Below are 21,081 nucleotides of genomic sequence, written 5' to 3'. Positions count from 1 at the left end.
ATTCTGTGATATACAGTAATCATATATACACTAGACAGTAAAATCACAGTACACATAGGTAAATTATGTCAATCAAACTCACAGCAATCCTGACATGTAACAAAAAACGTATATGCAAATATATATACACCCACACATACATGGATAGTAATCCATAGGAGAAAGTCACTCAGAGTGTCCCTTAATAGAAGGTTCAAGCTCAAATCGGTCACTATAGTGGAACTAAACTGACATGCAGTCAAAAGCCTGTATACAGCTCCAAGTGCAGAAGGTAAGCACTGAGCTGGGTGGAGGCAGACCTCCAAAGAGTAGTGTAACGACGAGGGAGGGGGCCGCGGGCGGTCGCACCCACCCCCGGTCGCACTCTCCCCCGCCCGGTCGGACACACGCCGTCCACGGACGGAGGCGTCCGCGGTGAGGCGGCCACGTGGAGAAAAAGATCCGGCCGCCGGGTACTTGGGCGCACGCGAGTACCCCGCAACCGAAAAAGGCACGTGGGACCGCCGGAGTCTAACTCCACGGACCCGGAGCTCGGGGGATGAAAGAGGCAGAAGAGTCAGCCTCCTGAAGCCCCAGAGCGGCAGGCACACCGCGGGAAAAAGCGGAAAGCAAAATAGCATGGAAAACGCATGAACCCAGAAAAGGGAAACGGACAGGGGGCACAAGTCCAAAGAAAACACAGTAAGGACCCCAAAGACCCCCACGAATATAGGGAAAAATACATTGATAGAATGAAATTACACAAGGGCATAGACAAACTGAAACATAAGAAAAAATCTCACAAGGGAAAGATAAATAAATTACTGACTATATATATACAAATATAGCTAAATCCCACAAAGGCAATCTACAGTATAGAATAAAAAATACTGAAAATAAGCAATAAAAACCCCAAAGCCACCCACTATAAGCAGGAGGCAGTGGTACTCTGACCTGTACTGGTGCGGAGCAGCAAAGAAAGAGGAAATGATGCATGGGGAGGGGAGTTTTATAGTACCTAACTTTTTTCTGATTGGTTGTTTTCTGTGCTGCTGTGGAGTTCTAGTAAAGATAGACTTAAGCAAATACGAAGCCTCCTGTCATGTTATAAAATTCATCAGGAACCTCCAACTCTTTATTTTTCCTTTTCATCACCCGACAATTTATCATTCATTTTATCCTACACAATCTGGAGCATTGACATTTAAGGTGAATCTGTTACATGAAATCTTCTTTGAGTTTGTTCACAGAGCATAAGTAAGATCTACATAATTTGCTTGGAAAAATTGCTAGAAAATGTATAAATAGTGAGTGAAAAGTAGTTTTTTATTAACCAAGGTTCATTTCCTCTGGGTGGATTCCTTTAGAAAAAGTACGAGAAGTAAATTACATTCACATTACAAAAGAAAGCAGAGTTATTAATTAAGTTTGGTAAGAAAGTTAGCTGAACGTTGGCGAGATCTACATTGAGAAAATGAAATATTACACATTTAAATTGAAAATTGTAGGGTAAGTAGCATTATCAAGCAAAGTAATACATCTGAAAATATAGTAGTCTTTTACATCTCTTAGTTGACAGTTGATTTCTTTATCTATAACTTAAATGCAGCAATCAGCTGGCCATCTCAATGCATCCTGAGAGTATCCAGAGCAAACATCAGTGAACTTAATTAAGAAGGAGAGGACTGGAACAAGCCTTTGCCATTGCTTTGGTCAAGTGATCTGCAAGCAGCCTTTTCAGTATATTATGAGTGTATGATGTCATAGTCTTAAACCACGATTTCCAACAATGAAATAGAGGATTAGCACTAATGACAAAGAAGGTACAGCTATTTGCACTTTCATTCTGTTAGAACATCAGGTCTGAAGATCAGAGCTATTTCAGTCTGCCTTACAATATGCATAAAATGTACCCTTTACCCAACAGTTTTGCATTATGGGTTTTCTTTATAACATGATTGCAACATTTCATTATATTTTTTACAAACTCTGTTATTTTGTGTTGTGTGTGTTTTTATATTTAGTGATTATTATTTTATTTTAGTATTTTCAATGTATTTATTTCCATGTCTTTGTAACTACAGCCTGTGCTAATCATACTTTGCATATCCCTGGCACATTGCTTATTTTATCACCTTTGTCTTGTCCATTATGTTAAAAGTTAGTTTAACCAGCTCAGGCCCATATATCTTTCTTGTTATTTGTTTAATGGTTTTATTTCCCTACTTAAATACCTCTGTCTTATTTCTGTAATTTTCACTTTTACCCTTTGTTTTTCCTTAAATTACCCTTAAATCAAATGTCCATAGATGCATATTTCCCATCCCTTAGCCCATCTGACTCTAATATATATCTCTCTCCACAGTCTGATTTTAAAATGTATCCTGCCCAGCAAAGCAACCAGAGCTCAATCAGCTGTTCCACTGCCATTTGCAACAGGTAGCCTTCTGGAAGACTCTTTCACCTCCCACCCCATGCTCATTTCCTCATTTATAGATAGTCTCCCATACAACTTTCATTCACCTGAAATGACAGGTGAAAACACTGATCAGCACACCCTTCAAATCTCTCAACCCTATAGAATACATACCCTCTCTCCCTACCAATATTCTATAGTTTGATTTAATTTTTTATTTTTGTTTTTCACTATTTGTGTTTCATTTTCATCTACACACCTCATACAACTAACCGGAATCCAAATATGAATATACTGTTATTCTTAATAACCCTTTTCTCACTCCAATTTTGTTGAAATCACTACCGCCAAAAGCACACACCTCAAACTGGAAAACAAATTATCATACACCATGGCCTACTCTGTTGCTGTAACTTATCTGCTGAGTGCTGGTGGAGAGTAATAATAAATAGCCCACCTATCCCCACCTCACAAAATTATAAAGTATCCCATTCAAAATATGGCCAAACAAAAATGATGTCCAAATTCCTATTCCTTATGCTACTTGCCCTTGCAAATGATGTGGAGTCTAACCCTGGTCCCCCAGCTAATTCTAATTCTAATCTCCCCACTCAAAAAGGCCTCTCTTTTGTGCACTGCAACATCCGTAGCTTACTCCCTAAACTGGATGCACTGCAAGCCTGGTGTTCCCATTACAAACCAAAAATCATTGTGCTCTCAGAATCATGGTTAACAACTAAAATACCAGACTCTGCCATTGCAATACAGGGTTATTCATGTTTTAGAAATAACAGAGCAAAGAGAGGAGGCATTGTTATTTATGTTGACAATTCCATAAAATGTACCCCCTTACAAAACTTTAGCCCTCCTGCCACCTTTATTTCCTTTCTGCCAAAATTGAGATCCCGTGCAATAAATCAATCATTCATGCAGGAATCTACCGCCCACCTAGCTCCCCAGTGCATTCCCTACCTGACATAGCCCATCTCCTTAGTGAAACCATAGCTGAAAACCCAAAAAGTAAACGGTTGGTCTTTGGAGATTTTAATATTGATTAGCTGAATCGTAAAAATAATAGTTCTTGCACGCTGTTTAAGACTTTGCAGCTAACGTAATTAATCTCCTCCCGAACTCGCATAAACATTAAAAGACATAACCATACCCTGCTTTATTGGATTCTCTCCACTTCTCCTGATAGAATCCAGGAGGCAGGTGTTCTCCCTGACTGTTTCAGTGATCACTGTTTAGTGTACTGCATGTGCAAAATAAAGGCTACTAAATCCTCTCCCAAGGTTAAAATCACCAGGTCCTTCAAAAGATGTAATATTGAATCCTTTCTTAATGACATCAAGAACCTCCCATGGCACAGATTAAACATCATTCCAGATCTAGACTGTGCAGTTGAATTCTTTCAGTCTGAACTTCTACAAGTTTGGAATTTGCATGCCCCGCTGTGTAAGGTGAGATTAAAGGGGGCACATATGAACTACATCACAGCTGACCTCATCCAAATGTACTAGTTTCGGGATTCATTGTGGTCAACGTTCAAGCGTACTGGCTCTATGAACGATCACTGTGCATATAGACAATGGCGAAATATATGCACAAAACAAACAAAATTTGCCAAGGCCCAATATTTCTGTGAACATCTGAACAATAACCTATCAAACCCTAGAAACTTTTGGAAAGTCATAAATAAATTATAAACTCCCCGAATCCACTCCCAAACCTCCACTGTCAAAGTGGATAACCAAACCCTGCATGCATCCTGAAACTACAAATGTGGATCATGCCCCACTAAATTTGCAAAGACCCAATATAGACAAGTTCATTTTTAGACCTGTACTTATTAGTGTCATTAAGAAACACCTTAATAATCTAAAAATGAAAAAAACAGTCTGGACCTGATCAAATCCCAGCAATGCTGTTGAAGCTCAGTGCGCCGACAATTGCTAAACCTGTCAAAACCCTAATTAACGAATCCTTGGTGTCTGGGTACATACCCAAACTTTGGAAGACTGCAAGAGTAGTGCCTATTCATAAAAGTGGTGACATTACTTTGGTTTCTAACTATTGCCCAATACCATTGCTCCGAGTATTGTCAAAAATCTTAGAAAAATGCATCCATATGCAACTATGTGAGTATTACCAACAATCAAACTATCTGACCCAATCAGGTTTTTCACCGAATCACTCCACTACAACTGCCCTCTTAAAAGTTTGTAATGACATCCAAACTGGCATGGAACAAGGAGACCTAACTGGAGCTATTTTCTTTGATTTTGCAAAGGCCTTTGATACAGTAGACCATGACATTCTACTGCAAAAACTCAGGTATTGGTGATTGTCCACTAACCTGGTTTCGATCATATGTATCAGATCACTGACAATATGTGTCCATTTCTGACAGTGACTCCCTCCCTCTTCCAGTCACGTGTGGTGTTCCCCAAGGTTCCATTCTCGGCGCCCTACTATTCACATAATTTATAAATGATCTGCCTAATGTCTGCAAATCTTCAAATGTACAAATGCATGCAGATGACAGAGTAATATATGCAAGCAAATCCAATCTACCGCATCTTGAGGCTGTGCTCCAAGACCAGTTCACAGAGGTAGAAAAGTGGATCGCAAAAAACAAACTGTTCCTAAACACTGACAAAACTGTCACAATGATATTTTGAACAGCACCTAAATTACACAAATTAAACAATTCCTACCTATCCATAAAAAAAAAAATCAAATAATACACTGACCACAGTCCACTCTTTCAAATACCTGGGTATGTTGTTAGACCCCAATCTATCTTTTGGCCTCCACATAGAAAAACTTGCATCTAAACTTTTTCCAAAACTAGGTGCCCTGTACAGAAACAAATCCTGCCTAAGCCCTACAGTAAAGGAAAAGATTTTACAGCAAATGCTGATGCCAATCATTGATTATGGGGATGTAGAAAATGCACCTGCACCACAAATCTACCTTAATAAACTCAATACATTGTATAACTCGTCCTGCCGACTGTGCTACAATGTAATTACAGGACCCACCATTGTAACATGCTAAAATAACTAAACTGGTTGTTGCTGGAATCCAGACACACCATTCATCTTTCCAGCCTTGTGTTTAAGAGCTTTTCTGAGAAGCTCCCTCCCTACCTGAGCAGCATGCTCTCTCTGTTCCCATCTCCCATAACCTCTGATTCAGTACCAGCACTTTATATAGTCTACATCAATAAAAAAAGAAAGCAGCCCGATCCTCCTTTTTTTTTACAGAGCACTGCTATTATGGAACGATCTCCCCCACACTTATCAATCTTGCCCAAGCCTAAAGTCCTTTAAGAGATCCCTCTCTACATACGTCAAAACAGAATGCACGTGTCATGGTTGATTATTTTTTTCCAACCTGTTCTATGTTGTGAATTAATATTGTTTTTTTTTTATTTTATTGTACCTTATTGTATCAATGCAATGTTTTGTAGACCCTCGACATACTTGAAAACGAGAGAAATATCAATGTATCTTTCCTGGCAAAATATTTTATAAATAAATAAAGTTTGCACATCACTTTAGTAAAGGCCAATGTCATCACTATGCATTTCCTGTTGTCAAAGCAACACTATCATAATAGTGGCTACAATCACTTAGCATAATATCAATTTGCACTAGACTTCCAGCCATCTATAGCCATAAAAATCAGTGATAGAAATTAAACTTGCAATTATAGTTTGTGAGAAAATACAAAATGACAGTTATAGTAAATTAATCTCAAGTGAAGTAAAGTGAATCAATTAAAAATAAGTATCAGCATAAATGCAGAAAGTATAAATACAAAAGCATAGCAATAAAATAGTAAGGTTGTAAAAAGTTCCCACCAGTGGCAGAATTAAAGAAGACAAGGCCCTGCTGCAAGAATATTTTAGCCTCTCCCCCCCCCCCATCCCCCATGGAACATTCAAAATGTACCCTCCTGTTTCCTACCTTTAGGTTCAAGAGGTCTTCTCTGGCATCCATGCAGCTGCCTGAGGCAGTTAGGAGTCTGAGTCTCTCCCAGTCTGAGCTTTTTTCTGCACAGTGTTCTGTTATAGGTGGGAAGAAATGGCCACCCGGTCAGCCCCCTCAGCGTGCGGATCCCAGTGCAGCCACACTGGCGGTTGTTCTGCCTGTACTTACCACCCAATATGCTTATGAAGTGGTCACATTAATTACATAAGCGTGTAAAGCATATATCATTTTGAATTTTTTCTTGTGGTGTATAGAACATCCATCCATCCAGTGGAATATATATCCTTTCCTTCATCTGGGAGATGTTACAGCAACATAGCATATACCATATCCTCCAAGGAACCAAGAAAAAAATTGGTTCTGGTTCATATCAGCCTGGCGGTGGTTGTGTTTCTGGAGTCTGGGCCCCCCATTGGGGCATATGCTTGCCCTCCATTCTCCATATTGTTCTTACCCGTCATCTCCTGAAGTGACAGGGAGTGATGATCCTACTAATAACACCACATTGGTTCCCACTGTTTCTAGAATTGTATTGCAAAGACCCTTTCCTTCCTCCTCATTTGCAGTTCCTTCTGCAGGACCTGGAGGGGAATCCACAGCTGCTGATCTTACAAGATCGTCTCCCCTGATGACCTGGACCATTTCTGGGGATCATGGGATGTGCCAGACCTATTACCAATGGCTCAGGACTTACTCTGGGAGAAGTCTTACCTGTACACCTGAGGAACCTGGCATAGCTGGTGTTTGGAGAAACATCTGGATACCTTTACAGCCTCTGTGGTGGACATCTTTAATTTTTTAGCTTTTATATCAGCAGCACATGTTCCTCTTTATGACTCCCTTGGTTTGTCCTCAGTACTCTGTAAAATCCACCTCATGTGACCTCCATTATCTCATTACCTCTCCTTTTGTGATGTTTTAATGGTTGGTAACTTCCTGGAGGACTACTGGCCAGACCATGGTCCTTATTCCAGTTATCAGCAAAATTTACCCTTCTACTCTGCTTGGTATCATTTCATTGCGCGGAAGACATTCAGTATTTTGATGTTGACTTTTTTACCTGACAACGTTACTTTTACAATATCTCATGGGACTAAGTAAGTCTAACTCCTCTTCAGTTTTGTATCCCGTTTTTCATGAGAGACTACAAATTTGTGTAGCTCACTGCTTCTGCCACTATATTTTGTCAATTATAAATTTACATTGCTCTCCATGAGACCAACTCCAGATATTTTATGTGCATCCTTTCCAGGCTGTATCCACCCCCACCGTGACATGTTGGATTAAATGGATTCTTACCTTGGTTGGTGTGTATGGTTCCTTCAGTGCTCACTCAGTTTGTGGCATCACAGCATCGGCAGCCTTGGATATGGGTGGCTCTTTGTCCAAGATCCTTATGGCGGCGGATAGGCCCTTAGAATTGACTTTCCGGATGTTCTACTTCTGGCCTCGTTTGCACAATTCTTTCACTTTTGTTTCAGGGTTTAAAAATGCAAATATGAAGCATCCTGTCCTGCTATAAAATTGCAGGAATATTATATTTCCGATAAACAATTGGGTACCTTATCTTCAAAAACATTATTTTACAATGACACTTTTGAAGAAAAAAAAAAGCTTTTTTTATTTACCACATAGTGTTTTAAGATTGGCATTGCCAATTTTTTATTGTTCGGTATAGTATGTATAGTGGAATTAACACATCATTATTTGTGAGAGATGCTGTTACGGGCTGGCGTAAAACATGTATTGCTTTGTCCTGAGGTGAGAGAGCATATGTCTAGCAGGAAGTATTGATTGCCTCTTTGTATTGCATTGTATAAATGTAAAATAAATGACACATTAGTAAGATGACCTTTCTCAATTTGTAACTGATCCCACACTTTAAAATTGTGTGAAACCGTAGCTGTGGTAGGCTCATCATTGCAAAATAATTTTCCTGTAAGTGATCCATCAACAGCAACAGATGCACTATGGACTAACAAAAAAATGGAACATTTGATATTTCCTTTTATGGGTACAAAAAAAGTTAAGAGTATTCATTAACATTATTAAATGAAATTTAATAAAAAAAAAAAAAAAATAACTTTTAAAAATAACTGCCAGGTATTCAATACAATCCTGCCTAGGCACACTATTTAAGCAACAAAGAAGGGATGTAGTTCAGCCCCACTGCCCAGCACTAAACTTAAAAAAAAAAGGTTTTGAATTAATTCATCCCCCCCCAAAAAAATATGTGGGTGCTCTGAAATGTGTCCATGTTGTGTATCGTTTCAGATTAATTTCAACCATGCAATCAGTTTGGGAAAAGCAATTCAGATGAACCAAAAGGGTGAGCAAATAGACCAATCAATGTACTGCTAAATTCTTACTGTGGCAAATATGCCTATGCCACAAGCTACTGGAGGAGCCTGCAAGTCAGCCTCCTGCCCAAGGATTATGGACCAAATACAAAGACCCTGTTCAGGGATTAACTCTGCCCAGCCGCCATTAGCAGCTTTCCCTGGATGCCCCTGGTTCTTCACTTTCCCTTTATTCAAATGGAACCGAACACTTGCTCCCTGGCGGCCGTTGCATGAAGAAACCCATGAATTGTCCTCAGTAGTGATGTCGCAAACATAAAATTTTCCGTTTGCGGACGGCGAACGCGAACTTCCGCAAATGTTCGCGAACGGGCGAACCAGGCGAACCGCCATAGACTTCAATAGGCAGGCGAATTTGAAAACCCACAGGGACTCTTTCTGGCCACAATAGTGATGGAAAAGTTGTTTCAAGAGGACTAACACCTGGACTGTGGCATGCCAGAGGGGGATCCATGGCAAAACTCCCATGGAAAATAACATAGTTGATGCAGAGTCTGGTTTTAATCCATAAAGGGCATAAATCACCTAACATTCTTAAAGGACCACTCTAGTGCCAGGAAAGCATACTCGTTTTCCTGGCACTAGAGTGCCCTGAGGGTGCCCCCACCCTCAGGGACCCCCTCCCGCCCGGCTCTGGAAAGGGGAAAGGGGTAAAAACTTACCTTTTTCCAGCGCTGGGCGGAGAGAACTCCTCCTGCTCTCCTCCTCCGATCCTCCTCTTCTCCCCGTCGGCTGAATGCGCACGCGCGGCAAGAGCTGCGCGCGCATTCAGCCGGTCACATAGGAAAGCATTCATAATGCTTTCCTATGGACGCTGGCGTGCTCTCACTGTGAAAATCACAGTGAGAAGCACGCAAGCGCCTCTAGCGGCTGTCAATGAGACAGCCACTAGAGGACATAGGGGGAAGGCTTAACCCATTCATAAACATAGCAGTTTCTCTGAAACTGCTATGTTTATGAAAAAATGGGTTAACCCTAGAAGGACCTGGCACCCAGACCACCTCATTAAGCTGAAGTGGCTCCCACTGCCCCTTTAAGAGCGAGCTTGTGACTCGAGCCGTGCTCCTAGTACCAGGCGGGCCACGTGACCGATCACTGCGGTCACTGCACGCGGCTAAGTCAGAAGAGGAGATCAAGCCGCATGCGGCTCGTGTGGAGGCAGGAGTGATCCAGCCACGCGCGGCTCAAGCTTAGGAGCCAGGTCGGTCCCAGGATAAGATAAATACAGCCACAACCACTTATCCCAATCACACACCTTTCCTAACGTCCTATCCCATTAAAAGCATATTACCGCGTATTTAATAAAACAGATAGACCCCCCTACTTCATCCAGGTTACCGATCGATGGTTCGATATTCTGAGACCTCTCTGATTTACTGTACACAACTATTCGATATTCCCACAAATTGTATATAGCATTTTATGTTTGTTTGAGACCACCTTAAAAATATTGGATATCGCTAAAAATCATGATCACTATATACTTTCTCTGCAAACCTCTAAAACTAACCAAACTACTCATCCATCCGCTATACCACTTTATCCCACCTAGAACTAGTGCCCAGTTAAAATATTTGACTCTACTTACCCACTACTTACCCACACTCAGTCATGCCACACACATTTCACCACTACTCTCACTACTCCCTGCATCCCTCTGACTACGGCTAAATTCATCTTCTACATCAGAACATTACTCCTAAGATTGGGTTGTATCCATGTCTCGGGTCTTTCATTTAGAATAGGGGCAGCTTCGGTCTCCTTCAACACTGACACTCCAGTGCATATTATTAAAAGATTGGGCAGATGGAAATCCTCAGTCTACAACCGATATATTCCTCATCCCGAGAAAGAAATGAGGAAAGCTTTTATAAGTTTGGCTTTGTAAATTTGATGCAATAAGTGTGTTTTTCTTTAATACCTTTTCACCCTCTTTGCATGAACCCGATTTACATATATTACTAATATGTTTCTGAACATATATATTATATTATTCACTCACTCACTCACTCTCTGGGCCGGCATCATGCTGCCTAGGTCCAACGATAAATGACTATGGGGGATAATGTATAAAAAACACAGGTTACTGGCTATGGGGGGGATAATGTATAATAAACACAGGTTACTGGCTATGGGAGGATAATGTATAATAAACACAGGTTACTGGCTATGGGAAGATAATATATAATAAACACAGGTTACTGGCTATGGGGTGGATAATGTATAATAAACACAGGTTAATGGCTATGGGAGGATAATGTATAATAAACACAGGTTACTGGCTATGGGGGGATAATGCATAATAAACACAGGTTACTGGCTATGGGAGGGATAATGTATAATAAACACAGGTTATTGGCTATGGGAGGATAATGTATAATAAACACAGGTTACTGGCTATGGGCGGATAATGTATAATAAACACAGGTTACTGGCTATGGGGGGATAATGTATAATAAGCACAGGTTACTGGCTATGGGAGGATAATGTATAATAAACACAGGTTACTGGCTATAGGGGGAATAATGTATAATAAACACAGGTTACTGGCTATGGGGGATAATGTATAATAAACACAGGTTACTAGCTGGGGTGGGATAATGTATAATAAACACAGGTTACTGGCTATGGGGAGGATAATGTATAATAAGCACAGGTTACTGGTTGTGGGGGGATAATGTATAATAAGCACAGGTTACTGGTTGTGGGGGGATAATGTATAATAAACACAGGTTACTGGCTGTGGAGGGATAATGTATAATAAACACAGATTATGGGCTATGGGAGGATAATGTATAATAAACACAGGTTACTGGCTCTGGGGGGATAATGTATAATAAACACAGGTTACTGGCTATGGGGAGGATAATGTATAATAAACACAGGTTACTGGCTATGGGGGGATAATGTATAATAAACACAAGTTACTAGTTGTGGGGGGATAATGTATAATAAACACAGGTTACTGGTTGTGGGGGGGTAATGTATAATAAACACAGGTTACTGGCTATGGGGGGATAATGTATAATAAACACATGTTACTGGTTGTGGGGGGATAATGTATAATAAACACAGGTTACTGGTTGTGGGAGGATAATGTATAATAAACACAGGTTATTGGCTATGGGAGGATAATGTATAATAAACACAGGTTACTGGCTATGGGGGGATAATGTATAATAAGCACAGGTTACTGGCTATGGACGGATAATGTATAATAAACACAGGTTACTGGCTATGGGGGGATAATGTATAATAAACACAGGTTACTGGCTATGGGGGATAATGTATAATTAACACAGGTTACTGGCTATGGGAGGATAATGTATAATAAACACAGGTTACTGGCTATGGGGGGGATAATGTATAATAAACACAGGTTACTGGCTATGGAGGGATAATGTATAATAAACACAGATTACGGGCTATGGGAAGATAATGTATAATAAACACAGGTTACTGGCTATGGGGGATAATGTATAATAAACACAGGTTACTGGCTATGGGGAGGATCATGTATAATAAACACAGGTTACTGGCTATGGGGGGATAATGTATAATAAACACAGGTTACTAGTTGTGGGGGATAATGTATAATAAACACAGGTTACTGGTTGTAGGGGGATAATGTATAATAAACACAGGTTACTGGCTATGGGGGAGATAATGTATAATAAACACAGGTTACTGGCTATGGGGAGGATAATGTATAATAAACACATGTTACTGGTTGTGGGGGGATAATGTATAATAAACACAGGTTACTGGTTCTGGGGGCATAATGTATAATAAACACAGGTTACTGGCTATGGGGGAGATAATGTATAATAAGCACAGGTTACTGGCTATGGGAGGGATAATGTATAATAAACACAGGTTACTGGCTATGGGAGGATAATGTATAATAAACACAGGTTACTGGCTATTGGAGGATAATGTATAATAAACACAGGTTACTGGCTATGGGGGGATAATGTAAAATAAACACAGGTTACTGGCTATGGGGAGGATAATGTATAATAAACACAGGTTACTGGCTATGGTGAGGATAATGTATAATAAACACAGGTTACTGGCTATGGGGGGATAATGTATAGCTCAATGATGACGAATAGGGGGCGGACCGAACATCGCATATGTTTGCCGTCGCATATGTTTGCCGTCGCATATGTTTGCCGGTTACCTCAGCAGTACTTAGCTGCGAATGTTATGAGGTGACCGTGCGGTTCCTGGTCCGGGGAGAGTGCTTTTGGAGGGAAGGTGCCTGAGACTAAGGGGCACAAACACTACCTAAGAGCCAGGCAGAGCACCCCATCACCCCATAATTTAGATGCAGGAACTCCCAAATGTTGACTGGCAAAAGCACCAAACGCCCTGTAACTATTTTGAGCATAGGACCACGTTTGCAGCTTGTCAGAACTTTAACACGGTGGAATTTTCCCTACACTATATGGATCTGAGCGCTGGTCGCTTAGATCAGGGCTATTTGGGAATGTATTATTTGTGGGGTTATTGTATATTTTTATGCTGTTTTGGGGTATTTTTATGTTTTATATTTTTGAGTTTGCCTGGAAGATAATTAGCATACCGGTCTTTAACTCAATTATCTCCCAGGCACAGAGATCTTTGAGAGGGGTTTGCATTGTATTGTGTGGAGACCCCCTGCTGGGGGTTGTGTATAAAGGCAGGCAACTTGGCCATAAAAAACAGTCCCTTTAACCCCTTAAGGATACATGACATTGTGACATGTCATGATTCCCTTTTATTCCAGAAGTCTGGTCCTTAAGGGGTTTAACCCTTCATTCAGTCTGGGCTACTGTTTGGATGGATCAGCTATACTATCTGCAGGAGAGATTAATCACTTGAAGCTGTACCCAGGATCCTGTTCCAGGGCAGGAAGCGATGCCACAACTTACATTTAAAATGTATGTGTTTGTGTGTGCATGAGGGCAAGTGATTAACACCCTTTACTTTTATATAATATACATTTCACAAACAACAAGTTATGGAAAAATTATTTCTGTGTGAAAAAATAAAAATCTTAAAAAAACGATATGGTTTATTCTTAAATTTATCATATGCTGTTGGTGTTTGATAATGTGAATGACAATAATTAGATAATAAACAAAGTAAACAAAGTGGGAGTGCGAATGAGTGCATTTTTTCCAATCAGTGCTGTTAACATAACTTTAAAAATACTAGCAGACATTAAGGAAAATAAATATAAACTATATGAAAACACAATGCCATTAGAATGAAACACAGCACACTAAACTACAATGTAATTAACATATTGAAATAATGTTCTCATGTATAATGCTTATGTTAGTAGAAAAAAAAAAGGATTTATACTTACTTTTTATAGCAATACAATAGCAACATTTATATTGTACAGTAATTACACTGATGTGTCACCTTAAGCTGGCATTGTCATATATTCTATTGGAAACTTTGGGCTTCATTCATTAAACTCTGAATTGTAGTAAACTGAAACCAAACTGCAAACTCTGAAATATAGGCTATAATAGCCAGGTTATGACTATAGCTGGCTACAATCATTTTTCCAAATGAGCTATATTTGCCTAAATATTTCAAATTGAATGTTAAAAATAATGTTCATTTAGAATGTATCATCTCAAAACACTTCCCCCATGAGTATGTATAGTGGATGCAGTATGTTTATAGTGGGTGCAGAAAGTGTGTGTATAGTGGACACAGTGTATGTGTTTGTATAGTGGATGCCCTGTGTGGTGTGCATGCAGTGTGTATGTTTTATGTAGTGGATGCAGTGGATGTGTTTGTGATATGTGTCTGTGCAGTGGATTTTATTTCCCTCTCCCTGTCTCTTACCTGTGGCCTGGGAGACTGGATATTACACTCTTTGGTAGTCCATAGGTATTGTGTAGGTTGCCTGCTACTGTATAATGAAGATGGGGCCCAACAAAGGGCATAATATTTAGCATACCGCAATACAAAAATAAAATGGCTTGATCCTCCTTTTCCTACAGAGCACTGCAATTATGGAATAACCTCAGGGACACAGTCAAATCTTCATTCAATCTAAAATCTTTTAAGAGATGGTTGAATATATTTATTAACTGTTATGTATTAAATTTATATATGTGTGTGTATGTATTAAATTTATATTTGTGTGTGTGTGTGTGTGTGTGTATATATATATATATATATAGAATGCCAAATAATAGCTGCTCACCGGTCTTGTTAAAATCCAAAAGTTTTATTAAATCATATTAAAATCTGTGACCAACGTTCCGGTCCCCGCTCGGGACCTTCCTCAGGGTCAGACAAAAATGATAGGACAACACACAATACTTGCAATGTATGTCAATATATAGCCATAACAATAATTAAAAGTGACTCACCCAGGTGCATGGTGTCCTCGGCGTTTCCGCCGTGTATACTTCCGGGTGTGCGCATTAGGTGTAAGCCCTGCTCCGCCCCTTATCCCACGTGCTATGGAAAACTGCTAACCAGTAGATAGGGGGTGCGGCATATCAACCGTGTCTATGGCGACGGCTATGCTTCCGGGTGTGCGCGAGCACTCATTCCGGTGTTCCACTATCAAAAGTACACGTGACTGGTGCCGCATGAATCACGGCCAATGGGGCATTGCTAGGCAACGTAATACGAGCAAACCACTATATACATATACAGGAAACTCCATGTGTGAGATATTATAGTGAATATGTGTAGATGAAATACTAATATATATACACTATGACATAAGGTGTATAGGATAACCTTATCAAATAAAGGTCCTTATCTTATAGAAACATGTGACATATGTAAAGTGCCACTAAGAGCACGTATAGATGACGTGAGTAGGAGAAAGTGCTGTGGGAGGTACTACACTAGATAGTATTAAAGTGATACCGTGCCTATAAATAAAGTGCAAAAAGTGATGAAAAAAAACATACAATAAACTGTTATGCAGTACACAAGTGAAAAAAATCACAACACTTAGTATCATGGCCATAAGAATAGCATATTAGTGACGCCATTTAAAAGAAAATATATGTCTATAAGCCCCTGTATGGGGTAATAGCGTATATGTCAAAGTAAAGGTAAAATACGATAGTATAAAATCATACTGGTACTAGTAGGGGGGACTAAATAAATGAATAAAACGGGATGTTTTCATTCAAACCCCTAGGTGCTACCGTGTCTAACTGGTATATCCAGAATGCTTCTTTCTGGAGCAACATTTTACCTCTATTTCCACCCCTCTTAGAAGGGGGAATGTGGTCTATGCCTACGAACTTGAGGGAGGATAGGGGGTGTCCTTTATCCAAAAAATGTTTGGCCACGGGTTTATCGGATAGTCCATCCCTGTAGGCCAACCTAATACTGGAACGGTGGCCCCTTATGCGTTCACATAATTGTGTCTCGGTTTTTCCCACGTAGTATAAACCACATGGGCACATCAGTTTATATACAACATGAGTCGTTTTACAGGTAATGGTGTGCTTAATATCGTAAACTCTATTGGTGTGTGGATGGTTAAATTTTTTAGATGGAATCATATGTCCACATGTCACACAGCCAAGGCAACGGATGCATCCTCGTATGTTGCTCTTGGTTGTCTTAGAGTAGCTGGCGACTGGATCCGTGTGCACCAATATGTCTCGTAGGTTTCTGTTGCGTCTATAGCAGATCATCGGTGGTTCTTTAAAAATCTTCGGGAGCAAGTCGTCAGTAGCCACCATCTTCCAATTTTCTTTAATAACTGTTGCAATCTGATGTGAAGAGTTGTGAAACGTCATGGGGAAGACCATCCTCTGAGTAGGTTGTACTTTCTCTTTGTTCGTCGCTGTCCTAGCCATTCTGAGGGCGTCTTGGAGTGCCCGATTTTCATAGCCTCTATTTGCAAACTTTTGTGTCATGGTATCCAATTGCAATTCCATCTTATCCGGGTTTGAGTTATTGCGGATAACACGTTGAAATTGTGCCTTCGGTATCGATTTTTTCAGTGCGATAGGGTGTGCGCTGTGAGCGTGCAAAAGGGTATTGCGGTCAGTGGGTTTTGAATATAGAGAATATTCGATCCCGTTCGACCCGCTGGTTAATTCCAAATCGAGGTATTGTACTCTATCTGCACTTATATTGGCTGTAAGCCTGATAGGTGATGGAAGTTGATTCAATGCGGATACCATTTGTTGTGCCTCTACTTGTGTACCCCTCCAGATAATGAGAAGGTCGTCTATGTAGCGGTAATAGCCGACTATGGAGTCTCCATAGGGCAATAAGATATGTTCCATTTCATATGCATACATGTATGCATTCGCATACATTGGGGCTACCGATGACCCCATGGATGTTCCCGCCACCTGAAGGTACCATTGTTCTTCAAATCTGAAGTGGTTATTGTAAAGGATTAAGGATAGCAACTCCAAAACGAACTCAATAGGAGGACCCTGGTAGGCTTGAGAGTTGCACAAAACCTGTCGCATGGCCTCTATTCCTTCTGCATGGGGTATGACCGTATAGAGGCTGGCCACATCCATTGTAATGAATACCGGTGTAACATGATGTAGTTGTAAGCCCTTAATCCTGTCCAAAAGTGTCTGGGTATCTTTAATACAAGTCTGTAATGACTCCACTGGTCTTTTGACAACATGGTCAAGCCATTGTGCAATCGGTTCTAATATTCCGTCAATGGCTGACACTATGGGGCGTCCGGGCGGTTTATTGGCATTCTTATGTATCTTTGGGATACTGTAGATAACTGGGGTGCGTGGGTGGGCTTTATTCAAAAATCGGTAGAGTTCTAATTCTATGTAGCCTGCTCTTAAGGCCATGTCTAGGACATCCATGATTTTCCTCTGGATATTTGTGGTTGGATCCCCCGGGAGAGGGCAGTATGTGTTAGCATCCTGAAGTTGCTGTCTGAGGTCCGCAGCATAATCGGCGTAGTCCATGAGGACTATGCCGCCCCCCTTGTCCGCCGGGCGGATCACGATTGTATGATCCTTAGCCAAATTAGCCAACGAGTCTTTTTCTTGTTTCGTGATATTATATTGTGCTGTAGGATGTCTCATAGCAGTGTTTTGTGTCAACTTGGCTGTGGTAGTTAGAAATGTCTTAATGGAATGTTTGTTGCTTGGTGGATCAAATGTCGATTTGACTTTAAATTTATCAATATCCATATCATTGGACCTGGTGGTATCTCTGGCAGCGTGATGGAAATGATCTTTAAGTCTCATGTGCCTTCCAAATTGGAACAATTCGGTACTCCATTGAAATGGGCTGAGTTTGCTTGTGGGAACGTATGAAAGTCCTTTGCTAAGAATGGAAATTTCCATATCGCTTAAGTGTCTGTGTGAAAGATTGAAAATAGGTGTTATCTCCTGAGAGGCGGTTTGCCGCGGGGTACTTTTTTGGCCCTTGCCCCCTCTCCTGGTTCTATGCCTTCTTCGCTTCGAATGCGGCTCCTGGTTACCGTGCCTGTCTCGGCTGCATCTAAAAAAGGTGCCGTGTTTGTAGAAGTGTCATTATCTGACGCCGATTCTCCAGATGTAATATCTATTGTAGGGATATTCGGTCGTACAATTCTTTTGTGGAAGCGTCTTGGTCTGGGTGGCCGATCACCGGATAACCACCTGTATACCCGGTGGTCTTGGTAGTCTTGCTGTACCCTCTCATATTTTTGCTTCTTGAACTTTACTAGCTCGTTTTTATATTTCAGAAGTTTACTCTTAAGCTGCTGTTGGAGTTTTAAACCTTCTGTGGAGGCCATCAGGACAGCCTGCTCCATTTCAACATCCAATATTTTTTGTGTAACATCAGCCAAGTCTGTCTTAACATCTCTAATAGCTATCAACATGAGATCCAAAGAGGCTTTATTTAAGACATGGGTCCAATCCCTGCATACCGTGGCCTTGAGTCTGCCTATAGTTGGGATATTAAGCAGCCTAAACCCTCGTGGGATCATCTTTGCTTTGTAGTAGTCCGATAGGAACAGCCCATGGAGGTCTAAATCAATGCTTTTTTTGTGCAAGCGTAGGAGTTTAAAGTAGACATCTTTAGGGGTAATATGGCTAGGAAGCCCCTGGCTGGTTTGCTCCCAAAGTATGCCTGCTACTTCATCTGTAGTAAATTGGAGCGTTTCAGCATGTTCTACATATGCCCCTGCTTGTACCAGAAATGCATCCATATTCAAAATATGTACACTATAATCTTGTTGAAAGCAATGTATTAACTAACAAAGCTGTAGTTTAACATCCAAAGAAATTCAATGCGCACCAATAGGGAATTGTGTGCGCTATCAGCTGGTGCTGTATGGGTAGGAGGTAGAGCCCCACACTCCCAAATTTACAAAAAATAGAAAAAAATCCCAAGCACTCACGCTTTATGGTTCCTCATGTGCCGGGTGCCAAAGCCTGGACTCCAAAGATACATAGAATGCCAAATAATAGCTGCTCACCGGTCTTGTTAAAATCCAAAAGTTTTATTAAATCATATTAAAATCTGTGACCAACGTTTCGGTCCCCGCTCGGGACCTTCCTCAGGGTCAGACAAAAATGATAGGACAACACACAATACTTGCAATGTATGTCAATATATAGCCATAACAATAATTAAAAGTGACTCACCCAGGTGCATGGTGTCCTCGGCGTTTCCGCCGTGTATACTTCCGGGTGTGCGCATTAGGTGTAAGCCCTGCTCCGCCCCTTATCCCACGTGCTATGGAAAACTGCTAACCAGTAGATAGGGGGTGCGGCATATCAACCGTGTCTATGGCGACGGCTATGCTTCCGGGTGTGCGCGAGCACTCATTCCGGTGTTCCACTATCAAAAGTACACGTGACTGGTGCCGCATGAATCACGGCCAATGGGGCATTGCTAGGCAACGTAATACGAGCAAACCACTATATACATATACAGGAAACTCCATGTGTGAGATATTATAGTGAATATGTGTAGATGAAATACTAATATATATACACTATGACATAAGGTGTATAGGATAACCTTATCAAATAAAGGTCCTTATCTTATAGAAACATGTGACATATGTAAAGTGCCACTAAGAGCACGTATAGATGACGTGAGTAGGAGAAAGTGCTGTGGGAGGTACTACACTAGATAGTATTAAAGTGATACCGTGCCTATAAATAAAGTGCAAAAAGTGATGAAAAAAAACATACAATAAACTGTTATGCAGTACACAAGTGAAAAAAATCACAACACTTAGTATCATGGCCATAAGAATAGCATATTAGTGACGCCATTTAAAAGAAAATATATGTCTATAAGCCCCTGTATGGGGTAATAGCGTATATGTCAAAGTAAAGGTAAAATACGATAGTATAAAATCATACTGGTACTAGTAGGGGGGACTAAATAAATGAATAAAACGGGATGTTTTCATTCAAACCCCTAGGTGCTACCGTGTCTAACTGGTATATCCAGAATGCTTCTTTCTGGAGCAACATTTTACCTCTATTTCCACCCCTCTTAGAAGGGGGAATGTGGTCTATGCCTACGAACTTGAGGGAGGATAGGGGGTGTCCTTTATCCAAAAAATGTTTGGCCACGGGTTTGTCGGATAGTCCATCCCTGTAGGCCAACCTAATACTGGAACGGTGGCCCCTTATGCGTTCACATAATTGTGTCTCGGTTTTTCCCACGTAGTATAAACCACATGGGCACATCAGTTTATATACAACATGAGTCGTTTTACAGGTAATGGTGTGCTTAATATCGTAAACTCTATTGGTGTGTGGATGGTTAAATTTTTTAGATGGAATCATATGTCCACATGTCACACAGCCAAGGCAACGGATGCATCCTCGTATGTTGCTCTTGGTTGTCTTAGAGTAGCTGGCGACTGGATCCGTGTGCACCAATATGTCTCGTAGGTTTCTGTTGCGTCTATAGCAGATCATCGGTGGTTCTTTAAAAATCTTCGGGAGCAAGTCGTCAGTAGCCACCATCTTCCAATTTTCTTTAATAACTGTTGCAATCTGATGTGAAGAGTTGTGAAACGTCATGGGGAAGACCATCCTCTGAGTAGGTTGTACTTTCTCTTTGTTCGTCGCTGTCCTAGCCATTCTGAGGGCGTCTTGGAGTGCCCGATTTTCATAGCCTCTATTTGCAAACTTTTGTGTCATGGTATCCAATTGCAATTCCATCTTATCCGGGTTTGAGTTATTGCGGATAACACGTTGAAATTGTGCCTTCGGTATCGATTTTTTCAGTGCGATAGGGTGTGCGCTGTGAGCGTGCAAAAGGGTATTGCGGTCAGTGGGTTTTGAATATAGAGAATATTCGATCCCGTTCGACCCGCTGGTTAATTCCAAATCGA

The sequence above is a fragment of the Pelobates fuscus genome, chromosome 6 (genome assembly GCF_036172605.1).
Source record: "Pelobates fuscus isolate aPelFus1 chromosome 6, aPelFus1.pri, whole genome shotgun sequence".
NCBI classification, from domain to species: domain Eukaryota; kingdom Metazoa; phylum Chordata; class Amphibia; order Anura; family Pelobatidae; genus Pelobates; species Pelobates fuscus.
Note: the sequence above shows the minus strand (reverse complement) of the source record.